Source organism: Delphinus delphis, chromosome 20, assembly GCF_949987515.2.
Source record: "Delphinus delphis chromosome 20, mDelDel1.2, whole genome shotgun sequence".
Taxonomy (NCBI): Eukaryota; Metazoa; Chordata; class Mammalia; order Artiodactyla; family Delphinidae; genus Delphinus; species Delphinus delphis.
In genome coordinates, this window is record NC_082702.1 from 5,327,916 (window position 1) to 5,345,977 (window position 18,062).

General features: G+C 41.9%; 1 long non-coding RNA gene across 1 annotated transcript in view; it reads left to right on the top strand.

The window, feature by feature from the left end:
- LOC132416456 (uncharacterized) overlaps window positions 1-18,062 on the top strand; it is a 46,596-nt gene that overhangs the window by 894 nt on the left and 27,640 nt on the right. Inside the window, exons 2-3 of the long non-coding RNA XR_009517594.1 lie at window positions 1,098-1,167; window positions 6,812-6,884. This is a non-coding gene — a long non-coding RNA (uncharacterized lncRNA). The remainder of the gene's footprint in view (window positions 1-1,097; window positions 1,168-6,811; window positions 6,885-18,062) is intronic.

Sequence of the window (18,062 nt, forward strand, 5' to 3'; positions counted from 1 at the left end):
AGGGATTGGAAAACAACGAGGGAGAGCTGCCCTGGAGGAGGGGGAGGCGAACGGTGGTGAGGTACGTCAGACGTGGAGAGGATAAAACGTAGAACCATGGACTTCAGTGCATCATGGTGCTGGCAGAGAAAGAAGCCAAAGGGTGACAAGAGCAGAGGAAGAAAGAAGAGCAGGAAGGAAGCACAGCCACCTGGGGTTCCAGAGAGTGGGGAGGAAGGGAGAGTAACAGGGAGAGAAGGAGTGTAACCCGGAGGGCAGAGATGAGGCAAAACAAGAGGCAGAAATACCTGCAGATTTTTGACAGAAAGGTTGGAGAGAAAGAGCATCTCGAAGGGGAATAAGTTGCAGAGTGGGGCAGGACAGGTGTGAGGGAAGAAATAAGAGGGGAGAAACAGCAGGAGTGTAGAGGGGAATAAAAAGAGACACACAGACCAAGATGAAATAGGGAGACAGGTGAACAGAATGAGATGGAAACACCTAGTAAAAGTAGAGAGGGTAAACTGGATCCAGGTGGATGGTGAGTTGATTGGATATAGATGATTAAGTTGTGATGATATTGATTCGTGTCTTTAGAATCTAATACATTTAAAATTTCTTTAAATTATACAGATGAGGATGAGAATTGCAAAACTCCTGTCAATAAGGCTTGTGCCTTTTGTTATTATTTGTATCAGAAGATAACTTCCATTTGCAAACCCTGTTGAGCCAGCAGGCAGTGACTTGATTCATTCAGTTGTCACCCCCTTACCTTTTCCTGACATGGGGTAGAAGTCAGGGGAGAGGAGAAGTGGGGCAAGAAATGACTGACTCTGTCACTATGTGGTGGTGGCTTTTTAAGGCAACATTGTTTTTTTTAATGGATTTACATTTTTCTTTTTCTTTACATATGGTTCTTTTTGTAGCTTGGAATAAATCTTAGTTCATTCAATTTCTTCTTTCCTATAAATCATTTTTAACTTATGAAATAAGCTTTTTCAGTCTCCAATATTCTAGTCATGTCATTCTTTTCCAAATGTGGTATACCCTCAGTTTTTATTTTAAAACTTTGATACCAGATTTTTAGATTAAAAATAATACACACATTATTTCTTTTTCAGATTTGTTTCAGATTCATTCCTCGCCTGAGTGCTTTCTTCTCTTCATCTAATATATTTGAAATTTTCTTTGGTAAGTAGAAATAACTTTAGACTATTTTGACGAGTACTTGGCAAAGATGTCAATGATCTTTTATAGTAACAGTCAAAACCTAGTTTAACCAGTTAGTCTAATCCTTTTTTTCCGTTTTCTGTGGTCGGGGAAGATAGTGAGCTATGAGGTGATATGAAGATGTTTCCCTCAGGCCCCTTTTGACTCTTCTGTGCCAATGAGGAAGGATGGGTGGGGTTGACTTGGAACCTTCTTCCAACAGCGTCCCTCTACTCACGATGAAAAGGATTGCTCAGATCTTATTTCTAAGCTGATCCCTTACAATGTTTTCTGCACCAGGGATATATATTTGCAATTCTGTGTTTTTAAAACATTTTACTGCAATCTTCTGATAAAGAAGAATTACCTGCTTGGTACCAGTGTGATCGAACCTTGAAAGAGAAGTTTCCTTTGTTCAGGCACATGAAAGATGGTGCTGGTGTTAAATGGGATGGTTGATAAAAACAAACTGTGCCCACTTGCCCATCAGGTGACCTTTTCAGAATTCATTCACACCCGATTCTATTCACTCAGCTCAGACCTTGTCATAAATGTCTCCCCTCTGGGCCTCAGGGAGCCCACTTGTAACATGGAGATGAGAGACTAGACCAGAAACTCTGAGCGTGAGCAACACTGACCCCTGAGATGATTGGCCAGATTGGGCGTGTGTCTGTGTGTGGCAGTTCTGGTTTGGAGGGAGTGTCCACTGGTAATTAGAATTTTAAATGGATCCCAGACTTCCCAAAATGAAAAACTAAAAAACAGTAGGATGGAGGCAGGAAGCTAGGCTCAGAGTCAGCGAGACCATCATCAGGTGTCTTCCATGACTAAGGATAAATCTCCAGGGAGATTTTGTCACTTCCTGACACTCAGACCTCCACTGGCCTCCATTTGTCCTCAGGAGAAAATCCCGCCTCCTCCCTGTGGCTGCTCAGCCCTGTGTCATCCTCAGGGCCCTGCCAGTGTCCCTAGCCTCATCCTGGGAGCTTTTCTCATGGTTCACTCTGCCTGGTCACATGCACCTTTTCTCTGTTTCCAGACACCATCTGTCTCAGATGTTAGTTTCCGCTCTTACCTTTGGTTATTAAATCACCATGCTCAGGCCCTTTGTCCCCCTTCAGGTCTAGGCTCAGAGAGGGCTCCCCATCCTGCCTTGACAAGCTCTGTCATTTTAACCAGGTTTTATTGCCTTTAAAGTCAATCACCCTCATCTGAAAGCCCTTCTCCATTGATTATTTTCAGTCTTTCCTGGTTACCCTTTATTAAGGGCTCAGTGTTCCTCCCCTTCCCAGGATGGCTGCAGTACCTGATACTGGAGGTGTCTTTAGATGTTAGGACTGTGGGTTGGGCTGGATAATCCTCAAGGGAGACCAAGAGAACAGGGCAGGTGATGAGGATGTTTCCTGCATTCTGGACATTTCAGCTGTAATTGATCTTTACCACATGTGGCTACTAAATTACGGAAGAGAAGAGCCCCAAAATACAGGAGTCCTAAAAAGCCCATGGATGTCCTCATGCGGTGTCCTGAGGTGTCCTCTTGTTTAGTCTCCTGTGTGACTGCTCTGCTACAGCCCCCAGTGTTCCAGGCTGTGCACATCCAGGTACCAGTCGCCACCTTGGACAGGAGACTTGCCTTCCAGCAGTTCATCTGCACAGAGTCAGCGGTGGTGGTTTCACTGCGCTAAGGGTGGGCAGAAGGAGAACCTAATGGGGCATGAAGGAGGCCTCCCTTAAAGAGCTAGAACATCTTCCAAGTAGGTGTGAGTGGGGACAACAGGAAACTGAGACCTGGGGACCCTCTCTTTGAGACGTCCTCCCTGATCTCAAATGCCTTTGTACCCAGACTCCATAATGTCCCCAGGTGGTGGCAGACTTTCCCAGGAGGACCAGTTTCTTTTTTTTTTTTTTTTCCCCTTTTTTGCGGTACGCAGGTCTCTCACTGTTGTGGCCTCTCCCGTTAAGGAGCACAGCCTCTGGACGCGCAGGCTCAGCGGCCATGGCTTACGGGCCCAGCCGCTCCGCGGCATGTGGGATCTTCCCGGACCGGGGCACGAACCCGTGTCCCCTGCATTGGCAGGCGGACTCTCAACCACTGCGCCACCAGGGAAGCCGTCTGTTTTTTTTTTTTTTTTTTTTTTTGCGGTACGCGGGCCTCTTACTGCTGTGGCCTCTCCCGTTGCGGAGCACAGGCTCCGGACGCGCAGGCCCAGTGGCCATGGCTCACGGGCCCAGCCGCTCCACGGCATGTGGGATCTTCCCAGACTGGGGCACGAACCCCTGTCCCCTGCATCGGCAGGCTGACTCTCAACCACTGCGCCACCAGGGAAGCCCCGTCTGTTTTTTTTTTAATAAACTTATTCATTTTATTTATTTATTTTTGGCTGCACTGGGTCTCTGTTGCTGCACACGGGCTTTCTCTAATTGCAGCAAGCAGGGGCTACCCTTCATTGTGGTGCGTGGGCTTCTCATTGCGGTGGCCTCTCCTGTTGCAGATCACGGGCTCTAGGCACGTGGACTTCGGTAGTTGTGGCACGCAGGCTCAGTAGTTGTGGTGCACGGGCCCAGTTGCTCCGCGGCATATGGGATCTTCCTGGACCAGGGCTAGAACCTGTGTCCCCTGCATTGGCAGGCGGACTCCCAGACACTGCGCCACCAGGGAAGCCCAAAGGGCCAGTTTCTTGATTTTCATACTGAATGCCCAATATCCTTTGGGTGGCAGCTTGTGTACATTCCTGTTTGGATCCCTTTGCCGAGAAGTCCCTGTGCCTTTTATTCTCCTTTAGTCAGTCATGCATGGGGAAGAGGTAGAAAAATGGGGAAAGCGGAGGGGAGCCTGTAGGGACCGCAGGAGGGATATGGCAGCAAGCGGGGGCATCAAGATGAGCCTAGTGAATGGTGTGTGCACCTGTCCCAAGGGTAGTTACGGGATCGAGGGCTGTGTGGATCTGTTGGAAAGGAATGTCTCAGTTCAGGCTGGAGAACCTGGCAGTGGGTTTGTTGGAGAACCTGCATGGAATGGTTTGAGGTGCCCTAGTGTCTTAGCTCAGGTTCCTGGGACATCAGTGTTGAGGCTGGCATTTCCCTGCATGGGTTTGGTTTGATAACTCATGATCACACGTGAGCAGCAGTGAAGAAAGTGGAATTTGGCTGAGAGAAATGTCTTCCTCCACTGTTAGAACTATGGCCTGAGCAGAGCCCACAGGGAGCTCTGGGTGCAGGAGGATGGGTGCCTTGGTCTTAAGGGGCTGGATCTAGAGGGTGCCCCCCAGCATCCACTCCACACACTGACTTTTGTTGGCTCTTTTAGGAGGACAAGCATCATCATGCCACCAATAGAGTAATATAGGGAAAATCTCAGATCATTTTTTGCGTTAACGTTGGTATCTTTGAGTATTTGGTGTTGCAAGTGAAGAAAGTTTCATGTGCATTTGGAAAGATGCGAAGAGAATCTGGAGTGTTGCCTTGGAAGATGTTGGGGTCTCACTGGGGCATGTGCATCATTGGAAATATCTCTCTTTTTAGTAGTTTTTTGGAGATTCCAGTATTTTGCCTGGGTCACTGTAAATGAAAATACGGTGCCTTGTGTCTAGTGGGTCCTTGGGTGTCCTCTTATGTATTATCCCTCATGCATGAGTTATTAGGGCTTGAAATGTTTTCTGTCATTGTGTAACAGGATGAGGGGATCATTTTGGGCTCTATGGACACTGTGTTGGACCCCATGAGAGTTTGTAAGTTTGTTTGAGTCCAGACTGGAAATTATGAGTAGTAAGCTTAAGACTGCAGAATGTTTTTAGTAGGGAGGTCCTGCTAGGTATGGGTCTATGAGCCCAACTTGAGAAGAGTCATGAAGTCTCGTGTTGTTGGGAAAGATTATTGCAAGAATCAGAGGACAGCAACACTGCAGTGATCTGCAGTCCGGGGGCTCATCCTTGGGAAGATGCAGCTGCAACTTTCTTGCTGCCAGGCCAGTGCTGGGTACTCTATTATCCACTCCTGTCCCTCCCAAAATATGCACAGAGGCACAATACAGAGAACAGGGAACCTTTGTGTGCTGTTGGTGGGTGGGTAAATGGTACCGCTAAATTGGAAAACAATATGGAGGTTCCTCAATAAATTAAACATAGAACAGGCACACAATCTATCAAACTGTCTTCTGGCAGATATCCAAAGGAAAGGAAATCAGTGTTTTCAGGGACACATCTGCAGTCTCATGAGTATTATGGTATTTGCAGTAGCCAAGGAACAGAAACAACCAAAATGTCTGTTGACAGAAGAATGGGTAACAAAATCGTGGTATCAAAACATATACTGTATATTGTATAGTATGTATATAATATGTATAATGAAATGTTATTCACTCTATATAAATATGAAAAATCAAGAATCCTGCATTTATGACAAAATGAATGAACCTAGAGAACATTATGCTAAGTGAAATAAGCCTGACAAAGGACAGATATTGTACATGGAAACTAGAATTATCAAACTCGTAGAGCCATAGAGTAGAAAGGCTGTTACCAGGAGCTGGGTGGTAGGGAAAATGGGGCGATGTCTGTCAAAGTATACAGATTTTCAGTTGTAAAATGAATAAGTCCTGGGGATGGGATGTACTGCGTGCTGCCTATACTGTTTCTATATACTTGAAATTTACTCACAGAGAAACAATTAAGTGTCCTCACAACACACACACACAATGGTAATTGTTAGTTGATGGAAGTGTGACTTGCTTGATGGTGATAATTATTCACAGTATACACATCTGTCAGAGGATCACTTTGTATACCTTACATTTACATCATTTTAATTCATCAGTTACACCTCAGTAAAGCTGGGAAAGAATAAGAAAGTGGGGGCTGTGCTGGGCCTGCCTCCTGTGAGTAGTGCTCAACCCAGGCTTCCCATCAGATCGATGCGGCTTTATGCATAGACGTGTTTTGTACCCTCTGACCAGGTACCCTCTTCATGTAGTCAGTGTGGGACCAAAGCTCGATAATATTTATGTTGCTCCAGGTACCCTCTGACCAGGTACCCTCTTCATGTAGTCAGTGTGGGACCAAAGCTCGATAATATTTATGTTGCTCCAGGTACCCTCTGACCAGGTACCCTCTTCATGTAGTCAGTGTGGGACCAAAGCTCGATAATATTTATGTTGCTCCAGGTACCCTCTGACCAGGTACCCTCTTCATGTAGTCAGTGTGGGACCAAAGCTCGATAATATTTATGTTGCCCCAGGTGATTCCAATCTGGATGCGTCACTGAGCATCAGGACTCTGGGTCCCCCCGTTCCTGAGGGCTGAGATCTGGGCTGAGGGTGAGGGCTCTGCTCTGCGTGGGGATGGATCAGGGCTGGTCTGTGACCTGCAGGGGATCGTCGGGTCCCGCTGAGGTGCCCGCTGCTGCTGGGTACGTGAGGGCCTCACCAGGAGGGGAGCCTGATCTGAAGAAAGGGTGGGAAAACTCACCTGTTAGACTCTGTGGGAGTTACTGTCCTGAGCCCCTCCTGGGACAGTGGGCAGCAGAGGACCGTCTGTTCCACATGCTGAGGGCTTCCCTGTGTGTGTGGTGGTGACTCAGGAAGGGGGTGTGTTGATTGCAAGCATTAAACAGCCTGTTTTCCACTTTCAAGGTCAACCTCTAAAGACTCACGTTTCCTGAGGAGGGAGAGGAAAGAAAAGGAGTCGGAAATGGCTCTTTCTCAGGTAAAGTCATATTTTTGGTTGATTCTCAGTCTGTCCTTCCTGAAATGCCCTTCTTTGGGCTTGCTGATCTTGTCTGACTCTGAAGTATCCTGCCTGACACCTGTGCCTCACACTCACCCGGGGCCCTCCCTCAGGGTCTGTCGTCTCCACTTAGATTTCACACCCACGGATTGGAGACGTGGTGTCAGTGCTCTTGGGCAGCAGGGACTGTTGAGGGGCCCCATCCGGATGCACTGTCCACTCTCTGTCAACCAGGGTACAGAAGCTGCACTTGGAAGTCAGGTATTAACGTGCGCAGTACCTGGTAAAATCCGGAAATCAGACCAATTGGAGCAGTTTGTTATGACTTTTTCTAAGGCAGTTCAAGGTAAACATGTGAGTCACTCTCCTTAAATCTTAACGATTGGGAATGGAATGGAAAGTTCAAAAATAGACATCAGTGGCAGAGGGTGTTTTAGTTTATCATCAGGTTTAAACTATGAAATCAACCTAAATCTCTGGCAGTTGGAAATTCTTTAAATTACTTTCATCACCTCCATTCCTCAGAGGTTGTCTTTTCACTCTGGATTGTATCCTTTGACAGACAGAAAGTTTTACTTCTGATACGGGCAAGATTCCAGCTTCATTCTTTTCCTAGTAGATATCTCTTTTCTCAGCACCATTGTTATTGATACTCTCCTTTCCCCTGTGTGTATCTTGACACCCTTGTGAATACATTTTACATATATGCAAAGGATTATTTCTGAGTATTGTGTTCATTTGGTTTATGTTATCTGCGTTTATACCGGTACCACACCATCTTGATTACTTCTTAATATGTTTTGAAATAAAAAGGGAGGCCTTCACCTTTCTTCTTGTTCAAGAGACTTTTGGCTATTTGTGGTCTCTAGAACTGCCCTGTGACTTTTAGCATTTTTTTCCCCCTCTATTTCTGCAAAGATTGCTATGGAAATTTTGATAATGGGTCCACTGAATCTGTAGAACACTTTGTGTAGCTTGGATTTTTTAAGAGAATAAGTCTTCCAGCCCATGAGTACAGGTTGTCTTTCTATTTGTATCTTTTTGGATTTCTTTTAGCAATGGTTAGTAGTTTTCAGTGTACAAGTCTTTCACCATGTTGGCTAATTTATTCCTAAATATTTCATCCTTTTTTTTTTTTTTTTTTGCTCTACGCGGGCCTCTCACTGTTGTGGCCTCTCCCGTTGCGGAGCACAGGCTCCGGATGCGCAGGCGCAGCGGCCATGGCTCACGGGGCCAGCCGCTCCGCGGCATGTGGGATCCTTCCAGACCGGGGCACGAACCCGTGTCCCCTGCATCGGCAGGCGGACTCTCAACCACTGCGCCACCAGGGAAGCCCCTTCATCCCTTTTTAATGCTATAGTAAATAAGATTGTTTTCTTGTTTTCTTCTGACATTGTTCATTGTGTATAGAAATGCAACCGATTTTTGCATTTGGAGTTTGTATACGACAACTTTTCTAACACTCTTGATATAGCAGGTTTCTTACGGAATCTTTATGATTTTTACATATAAAACCTTGTCATCTAGGAAAGAAGGTAAGTTTACTTTTTTAGTTTGGATAACTTAGATTTCTTTTTCTTAACTAATTGCTCTGGCTAGGAGTTTCAGTACATTGTTGAGCAGTGGTGCAGAGAGTGTGCATCCTTCTTTCTGATCTCAGAGGACAAGCTTTCAGTCTGCCCCCATTGAGAATGTTGTTAGCTGTGCTTTTTTCATAAATGGCGTTTATTATGTTGAGAGAATTTACTCTTTCTGGTTTGTTGAGTGTTTTATCTTGAAAGGTTGTTGAATTTTGTCAAATGCTTTTCTCTGCATCAATTGAGATGGTCCTGTGTGTTTTTTTCCTTTACTCTGTTAATGTGGTGTATCACATTAATTGATTTTGTATGTTGACTCCTCTTTGCCTTATATGAATAAAATCCACTTGGTCAACATGTCAGATCTTTTTAATGTGGTATTATTTTGCTAGTATGTTGTTAAGGATTTTGCATCAATATTCATCAGGGGTATTGGTTTCTAGTTTTACTTTCTTGTTGTGTTTTTGTCTGAGATTGGTATCAGAATCATGCTGGCTCCATAGAAAGAATTTGCAAGAGTTCCCTCTTCAACTCTGTAATTTTAGCAGGATTAGTGGTAATTCTTTTGTAAATATTTCATAGAATTTGGTCCTGGGTTTTTCTTGTTTGTTTGTTTTTTAAAAATTATTATTTATTGATTTATTTTTGGTTGTGTTGGGTTTTCATTGCTGGGCGTGGGCTTTCTCTAGTTGTGGCGAGTGGGAGCTACTTTGTTGCACAGGCTTCTCTTATTGTGGAGCATGGGCTCTAGGCCCACAGGCTGCAGTAGTTGTGGCACGTGAGCTCAGTAGTTGTGGCTTGCAGGCTCTAGAGTGCAGGCTCAGTAGTTGTGGCTTGCGGGCTCTAGAGCGCAGACTCAGTAGTTGTGGCAAATGGGCTTAGTTGCTCCATGGCATGTGGGATCTTCCCAGACCAGGGTTCGAACCCGTGTCCCCTGCAATGGCAGGTGGATTTTTAACCACTGCGCCACCAGGGAAGCCCTGGGTTTTTCTTTGTTTGAGGTTTTTGATTACTTTTTGAATTTCTCTAGTTATAATTCGGTTCAAATTTTTTATTTTTTTTCTTTTGAATTTTATTTTTTTATACAGCAGGTTCTTATTAGTTATCCATTTTATACATATTAGTGTTTATATGTCAATCCCAATCTCCCAATTCATCACACCACCACCACCTCCCCCGCCACTTTCCTCCCTTGGTGTCCATATGTTTGTTCTCTATATCTGTGTCTCAATTTCTGTCCTGCAAACTAGTTCATCTGTACCATTTTTCTAGGTTCCACGTATATGCGTTAATATACAATATTTTTATCTTTCTGACTTACTTTACTCTGTATGATAGTCTCTAGATCCATCCACGTCTCTGCAAATGACCCAATTTCGTTCCTTTTTATGGCTGAGTAATATTCCATTGTATATATGTACCACATCTTTTTTATCCATTCATCTGTCGATGTGCATTTAGGTTGCTTCCATGACCTGGCTATTGTAAATAGTGCTGCAGTGAACATTGGGGTGCGTATGTCTTTTTGAATTGTGGTTTTCTCTGGGTATATGCCCAGTAGTGGGATTGCTGGGTCATACGGTAATTCTACTTTTAGTTTTTTTAAGGAACCTCCATACTGTGCTCCATAGTGGCTGTATCAGTTTACATTCCCACAAACAGTGCAAGAGGGTTCCCTTTTCTCCACACCCTCTCCAGCATTTATTGTTTCTAGATTTTCTAATGATGCCCATTCTAACTGGTGTGAGGTGATACCTCATTGTAGTTTTGATTTGCATTTCTCTAATAATTAGTGATGTTGAGCAGCTTTTCATGTGCTTCTTGGCCATCTGTATGTCTTCTTTGGAGAAATGTCTATTTAGGTCTTCTGCCCATTTTTGGATTGGGTTGTGGGTTTTTTTTTTTGCAGTGGCATATTTTATATATTAATAGAGGGGCTTAAATAAGACAGTTGTAGAAGCTGAAAGACAGGAAAGAAAAAAATGAATCTATGTGATATCTCGAAAACACATTTTTTTGTTTTACCATAGGTACCTTTTTAAAAATTTTTTTAAAGGTAACACTAGTGTTTTCTTTTTTTAAAATTGCACACAGGTCTATAAACCTAATAAGTAGGTTTTTTTCTGTTTTTTTTTTTATACAGCAGGTTCTTATTAGTCATCAGTTTTATATACATCAGTGTATACATGTCAGTCCCAATTGCCCAATTCATCACACCACCATCACCATCACCACCACCCCCGCGGCTTTACCCCCTTGGTGTTCATACGTTTGTTCTCTACGTGTGTGTCTCAATTTCTGCCCTGCAAACTGGTTCAGCTGTACCGTTTTTCTAGATTCCACATATATGCTTTAATATACAATATTTGTTTTTCTCTTTCTGACTTACTTCACTCTGTATGACAGTCTCTAGATCCATCCACGACTCTCTACAAATGACGCAATTTCGTTCCTTTTTATGGCTGAATAAAATTCCATAGTATATATGTACCACATCTTCTTTATCCATTCGTCTGTTGATGGGCATTTAGGTTGCTTCCATTACCTGGCTATTGTAAATAGTACTGCAATGAATATTGGGGTGCATGTGTCTCTTTGAATTGTGGTTTTCTCTGGATATATGCCCAGTATTGGGATTGCTGGATTATATGTTAATTCTATTTTTAGTTTTTTAAGGGAACCTCCATAGTGTTCTCCATAGTGGCTGTATCAGTTTACATTCCCACCAACAGTGCAAGAGGGTTCCCTTTTCTCCATACCCTCTCCAGCATTTGTTGTTTGTAGCTTTTCTGATGAAGTCCATTCTAACTGGTGTGAGATGTTACCTCATTGTAGTTTTGATTTGCATTTCTCTAATCATTAGTGATGTTGAGCAGCTTTTCATGTGCTTCTTGGCCATCTGTATGTCTTCTTTGGAGAAATGTCTATTTAGGTCTTCTGCCCATTTTTGGATTGGGTTGTTTGTTTTTTGAATATTGAGCTGCATGAGCTGTTTATATATCTTGGAGGTTAATCCTTTGTCTGTTGATTCGTTTGCAAATATTTTCTCCCATTCTGAGTGTTGTCTTTTCGTCTTGTTTATGGTTTCCTTTGCTGTGCAAAAGCTTTTAAGTTTCATTAAGTCCCATTTGTTTATTTTTGTTTTTGTTTCCATTATTCTAGGAGGTGGATCAAAAAAGACCTTGCTGTGATTTATGTCAAAGAGTGTTCTTCCTATGTTTTCCTCTAAGAGTTTTATAGTGTCTGGTCTTACATTTAGGTTTCGAATCCATTTTGAGTTTATTTTTGTGTATAGTGTTTGGGAGTGTTCTAATTTCATTCTTTTACATGTAGCTGTCCAGTTTTCCCAGCACCACTTATTGACGAGACTGTCTTTTCTCCATTGTATATCCTTGCCTCCTTTGTCATAGATTAGTTGACCATAGGTGCGTGGGTTTACATTTGGGCTTTCTATCTTGTTCCATTGATCTGTATTTCTGTTTTTGTGCCAGTACCATATTGTCTTGATTACTGTAGCTTTGTAGTATAGTGTGAAGTCAGGGAGTCTGATTCCTCCAGCTCTGATTTTTTCTGTCAGTACTGCTTTGGCTGTTCAGGGTCTTTTGTGTCTCCATACAAATTATAAGATGATTTGTTCTAGTTCCGTAAAAAATGCCATTGGTAATTTGATAGGGATTGCATTCAATCTGTAGATTGCTTTGGGTAGTTTAGTCATTTTCACAGTATTGAGTTTTCCAGTCCAAGAACATGGTATATCTCTCCATCTGTTGGCATCATCTTTAATTTCTTTCATCAGTGTCTTATAGTTTTCTGCATACAGGTCTTTTGTCTCCCTAGGTTTATTCCTAGGTATTTTATTCTTTTTGTTGCAATGGTAAATGGGAGTGTTTCCTTAATTTCTCTTTCAGATGTTTCATCATTAGTGTATAGGAATGTAAGAGATTTCTGTGCATTAATTTTGTATCATGCAACTTTACCAAATTCATTGATTAGCTCTAGTAGTTTGCTGGTGGCATCTTTAGGATTCTCTATGTATAGTATCATGTCATCTGCAAACAGTGACAGTTTTACTTCTTCTTTTCCAATTTATATTCCTTTTATTTCTTTTTCTTCTCTAATTGCCGAGGCTAGGAGTTCCAAAACTATGTTGAATAGTAGCGGTGAGAGTGGACATCCTTGTCTTTTTCCTGATCTTAGAGGAAATGCTTTCAGTTTTTCACCATTGAGAATGATGTTTGCTGTGAGTTTGTCATATATGGCCTTTATTATGTTGAGGTAGGTTCCCTCTGTGCCCACTTTCTGGAGAGTTTTTATCATAAATGGATGTTGAGTTTTGTCAAAAGCTTTTTCTGCATCTATTGAGATGATCATATGGTTCTTTTTCTTTAGTTTGTTAATATGGTGTATCACATTGATTGATTTGCATATATTGAAGAATCCTTGCATCCCTGGGATAAATCCCACTTGATCATGGTGTATGATCCTTTTACTGTGTTGCTGGATTCTGTTTGCTAGTATTTTGTTGAGGATTTTTGCATGTATGTTCATCAGTGATACTGGTCTGTAATATTCTTTTTTCGTAGTATCTTTGTCTGTTTTGGTATCAGGGTGATGGTGGCCTCATAGAATGAGTTTGGGAGTGTTCCTTCCTCTGCAATTTTTTGGAAGAGTTTGAGAAGGATGGGTGTTAGCTCTTCTCTAAATGTTTGATAGAATTCACCTGTGAAGCCATCTGGTCCTGGACTTCTGTTTGTTGGAAGATTTTTAATCACAGTTTCGATTTCATTACTTGTGATTGGTCTGTTGATATTTTCTATTTCTTTCTGGTTCAGTCTTGGAAGGTTATACCTTTCTAAGAATTTGTCCATTTCTTCCAGGTTCTCCATTTTATTGGCATAGAGTTGCTTGTAGTAGTCTCTTAGGATGCTTTGTATTTCTGCGGTGTCTGTTGTAATTTCTCCTTTTTTATTTCTAATTTTATTGATTTGAGTCCTCTCTCTCTTTTTCTTGATGAGTCTGGCTAATGGTTTATCAGTTTTGTTTATCTTCTCAAACAACCAACTTTTAGTTTTATTGACCTTTGCTATTGTTCTTTGTTTCTGTTTCTTTTATTTCTGTTCTTTATGATTTCTTTCCTTCTAGTAACTTTGGGTTTTGTTTGTTCTTTCTCTAGTTCCTATAGGTGTAAAGTTAGATTGTTTGAGATGTTTGTTGTTTCCTGAGGTAGGATTTTATTGCTGTAAACTTCGCTCTTAAGCTTCCCTCGTCGTGTTTTCATTGTCATTTGTCTCTAGGTATTTTTTGATTTCCTCTTTGATATCTTCAGTGATCTCTTCGTTATTTAGTAACGTATTGTTTAGCCTCCAAGTGTTTGTGTTTTTTTATGTTTTTTTCCCCTGTAATTGATTTCTAGTCTCATAGTGTTGTGGTCAGAGAAGATGCTTGATATGATTTCAGTTTTCTTAAATTTATTGAGGCTTGATTTGTGCCCTGAGATGTAATCTGTCCTCGATGATGTTCCGTGCACACTTGAGAAAAAAGTGTAATCTGCTGTTTTTGGATGGAATGTCCTATAAATATCAATTAAATCTCTCTTGTCTATTGTGTCATTTAAAGCTTCTGTTTCCTTATTAATTTTCTGTTTGGATGATCTGTAAGTGAGGTGTTAATGTCCCCCACTATTACTGTGTTACTGTCAATTTCCTCTTTTATAGCTGTTAGCAGTTGCCTTGTGTATTGAGATGCTCCTGTGTTGGGTGCATATAGATTTATAATAATTATATCTTCTTCTTGGATTGATCCCTTGATCATTATGTAGTGTCCTTCCTTGTCTCTTGTAACATTCTTTTTTTTAAAGTCTATTTTGTCTGATATGAGTATTGCTACTCCAGGTTTCTTTTGATTTCCATTTGCATGGAATATCTTTTTCCATCCCCTCACTTTTAGTCTGTATGTGTCCCTAGGTCTCAAGTGCATCTCTTGTAGAGAGCATATATGTGGGTCTTGTTTTTGTATCCATTCAGCGAGCCTTTGTCTTTTGGTTGGAGTATTTAATCCATTCACTTTTAAGGTAATTATCGATATGTATGTTCCTTTTACCATTTTCTTAATTGTTTTGGGTTTGTTTTTGTAGGTCTTTTTCCTTTCTTGTGTTTCCCACTTAGAGAAGTTCCTTTAGCATTTGTTGTAGAGCTGGTTTGGTGGTGCTGAATTCTTTTAGCTTTTGCTTGTCTGTAAAGCTTTTGATTTCTCCTTCGAATCTGAATGAGTACCTTGCTGGGTAGAGTCATCTTGGTTGTAGGTTTTTCCCTTTCATCACTTCAAATATATTATGCCACTCCCTTCTGGCTTGTAGAGTTTCTGCTGAGAAATCAGCTGTTAACCTTATGGGAGTTCCCTTGTACGTTATTTGTTGTTTTGGCCTTGCTGCTTTCAATAATTTTTCTTTGTCTTTAAGTTTTGCCAATTTGATTACTGTGTGTCTTGGCATGTTTCTCCTTGGGTTTATCCTGTATGGGACTCCCTGCGCTTCCTGGACTTGGGTGGCTATTTCCTTTCCCATGTTAGGGAAGTTTTCGACTATAATCTCTTCAAATATTTTCTCGGGTCTTTTCTCTTTCTCTTCTCCTTCTGGGACCCCTGTAATGCAAATGTTGTTGCGTTTAATGTTGTCCCAGAGGTCTCTTAGGCTGTCTTCATTTCTTTTCATTCTTTTTTTTTATTCTGTTCCGTAGCAGTGAATTCCGCCATTCTGTCTTGCAGGTCACTTCTCTGTACTTCTGCCTCAGTTATTCTGCTATTGATTCGTTCTAATATATTTTTCATTTCGGTTATAGTATTGTTCATCTCTGTTTGTTTGTTCTTTAATTCCTCTAAGTCTTTGTTAAACATTTCTTGCATGTTCTTGATCTTTGCCTCCATTCTTTTTCCGAGGTCCTGGATCATCTTCACCATCATTATTCTGAATTCTTTTTCTGGAAGGTTGCCTATCTCCACTTCATTTAGTTGTTTTTCTGGGATTTTATCTTGTTCCTTCATCTGGTACATAGCCCTCTGCCTTTTCATCTTGTCTGTCTTTCTGTGAATGTGGTTTTTGTTCCACAGGCTGCAGGATTGTAGTTCTTCTACCTTCTGTTGGCTGCCCTCTGGTGGATGAGACTGTCTAAGAGGCTTGTGGAAGTTTCCTGATGGGAGGGATTGGTGGCGGGTAGAGCTGACTGTTGCTCTGGTGGGCAGAGCTCAGTAGAACTTTAATCCACTTGTCTGCTGCTGGGTTTGGCTGGGTACCCTCCCTGTTGGTTCTTTGGCCTGAGGCGACCCAACACTGGAGCCTATCGGGTTATTTGGTGGGGCTAATGGCGGACTCTGGGAGGCCTCACACCAAGGAGTACTTCCCAGAACTTCTGCTGCCAGTGTCCTTGTCCCCACGGTGAGCACAGCCCCCCACCCCTGCCTCTGCAGGAGACCCTCCAACACTAGCAGGTAGGTCTGGTTCAGTCTCTGTGGGGTCACTGCTCCTTCCCCTGGGTCCTGATGCACACACTGCTTTATGTGTGCCCTCCAAGAGTGGAGTCTCTGTTTTACCCCAGTCCTGTCAAAGTTCTGCAGTCAAATCCCACTAGCCTTCAAAGTCTGATTCTCTAGGAACTCCTCCTCCCGTTGCTGGACTCCGAGTTTGGAAAGCCTGATGTGGGGCTCAGAGCCTTCACTCCGGTGGGTGGACGTCTGTGGTGTAAGTGTTCTCCAGTTTGTGAGTCACCCACCCAGCGGTTATGGGATTTGATTTTATTGTGATTGCGCCCCTCCTACCGGCTCATTGTGGCTTCTCCTTTGTCTTTGCACGTGAGGTATCTTTTTTGGTGAGTTCCAGTGTCTTCCTGTTGATGACTGTTCAGCACTTAGTTGTGATTCCAGTGCTCTCGCACGAGGGAGTGAGAGCATGTCCTTCTAGTCTGCCATCTTGAACCAATCTCCAATTTTTTTATTTCATAATGATAAATCAAGTTTAGTAGGTTGTATGTTTCTAAGAATTTACCTGTATCTTTTAGATTCTGTACTTTGTAGGCATTATTGTTCATAGTACTTCCTTATCTTCCTTAAAAAACTTTCTTTGATATCAGTTGCAATCGTTTCTCTTTCATATCTGTTCTTAATTATTTGAATCTTTTTTTTTTTCTTAGTGTAGCTAAGGGTCTTCTCATTCAGTTTTTTCAAAACACCAACTGTTGGTTTGTTCATTTTTATATTTTTCTACTTTCTATTTTATTTATCTCTGGTCTAATCTTTCTTTTTTTTTAATACGTTAATTTATTAATTTTTGGCTGCATTGGGTCTTCGTTGTTGGGTGTTCGTTGCGGAGTGCAGGCTTCTGATTGTGGTGGCTTTTCTTGTTGCAGACCTTGGGCTTTAGGCATGCAGGCTTCAGTAGTTGTGGCATGCAGGCTCAGTAAGTTGTGGCACACAGGCTTAGTTGCTCTGCCCAGACTAGGGCTCGAACCTGTGTCCCCTGCATTGGCAGGCGGATTCTTAACCATTGCCCCACCAGGAAAGTCCCTGGTTTCATTTTTCTTATTTACCTCTTTCCTTCTGCTAAACTTGGGTTCAGTTTGTTTTTGTTTTTCTACTTCCTAGAGGTGTAAAAATAAATTTCTGATTTGAGATCTTTTTTTTTTACTGTAAGCATTTAGCAGTTTTGAATTTCCTTTTAGTACAGCCTTCATTGTGTGTTATAACTTTTGGTAGGTTGTATTTTCCTTTTCATCCATATATTTAAAAATTCCCTTGTGATTTCTTCTTAGACCCATTAGTGGTTTAAGAGTGAGTTGTTTAATTTCCGCATTTGGGGGAATTTTCTTTTTTTTCTTCTGCTGTTTATTTCATTGTTGTTTACTTTTATGATATCAGTCTCTTAAAATTGTTAAGATTTGTGTTTTGGCCAAACATGTGGTCTCTCATGGAGAATGCTTTATGTGTGCTTGAGACGCATGTGTTTTCTGCTGTTGGGTCATGTGATCTGTTATGTCTAATAACCAGTAAGGTCTGTAGTTTCCTTATTGATCTTTTTGGTTCCATCCGTAAGTTCAGCTGGGGCATTGAAGTCTCATAGTATTCCTGTGCTGCTATTTCTCTCTTCCTTTCCTTTAATGTTTGCTTCATTTTTCTGAGATATCTAATGTTAGATGTATATATATTTTTACTTGATACTTCTTTTTGGTAAATTGACCCATTTATCATTATATAATGTATTTTTGTCTCATGTCACTTGTTTTTCTTCAGTTTATTTTGTCTGATATAATGTATTCTCTCCTGCTTTCTTTAGGATGGAATATATTTTTCCATCCTTTCACCTTTCTGTGTCCTTATATTTGTGAACACTAGCAGTTCCAAGTCTCTCACAGTGTGTCCCTTGCCCTCTGTTTTCCCCCGTTACTTACTCTAGTGGTCCCTGCTCAGGCACACTGTACAGTGGTGAAAGGCAGGTGCCCTGGCCAGCCCTCTTCACTCCACTGTAACTCCAGAGGGAATGCATCGAGTGTTTCCTTCTGTTCATGACGTTTCTTGAAATGTTCTTGTTTAATCA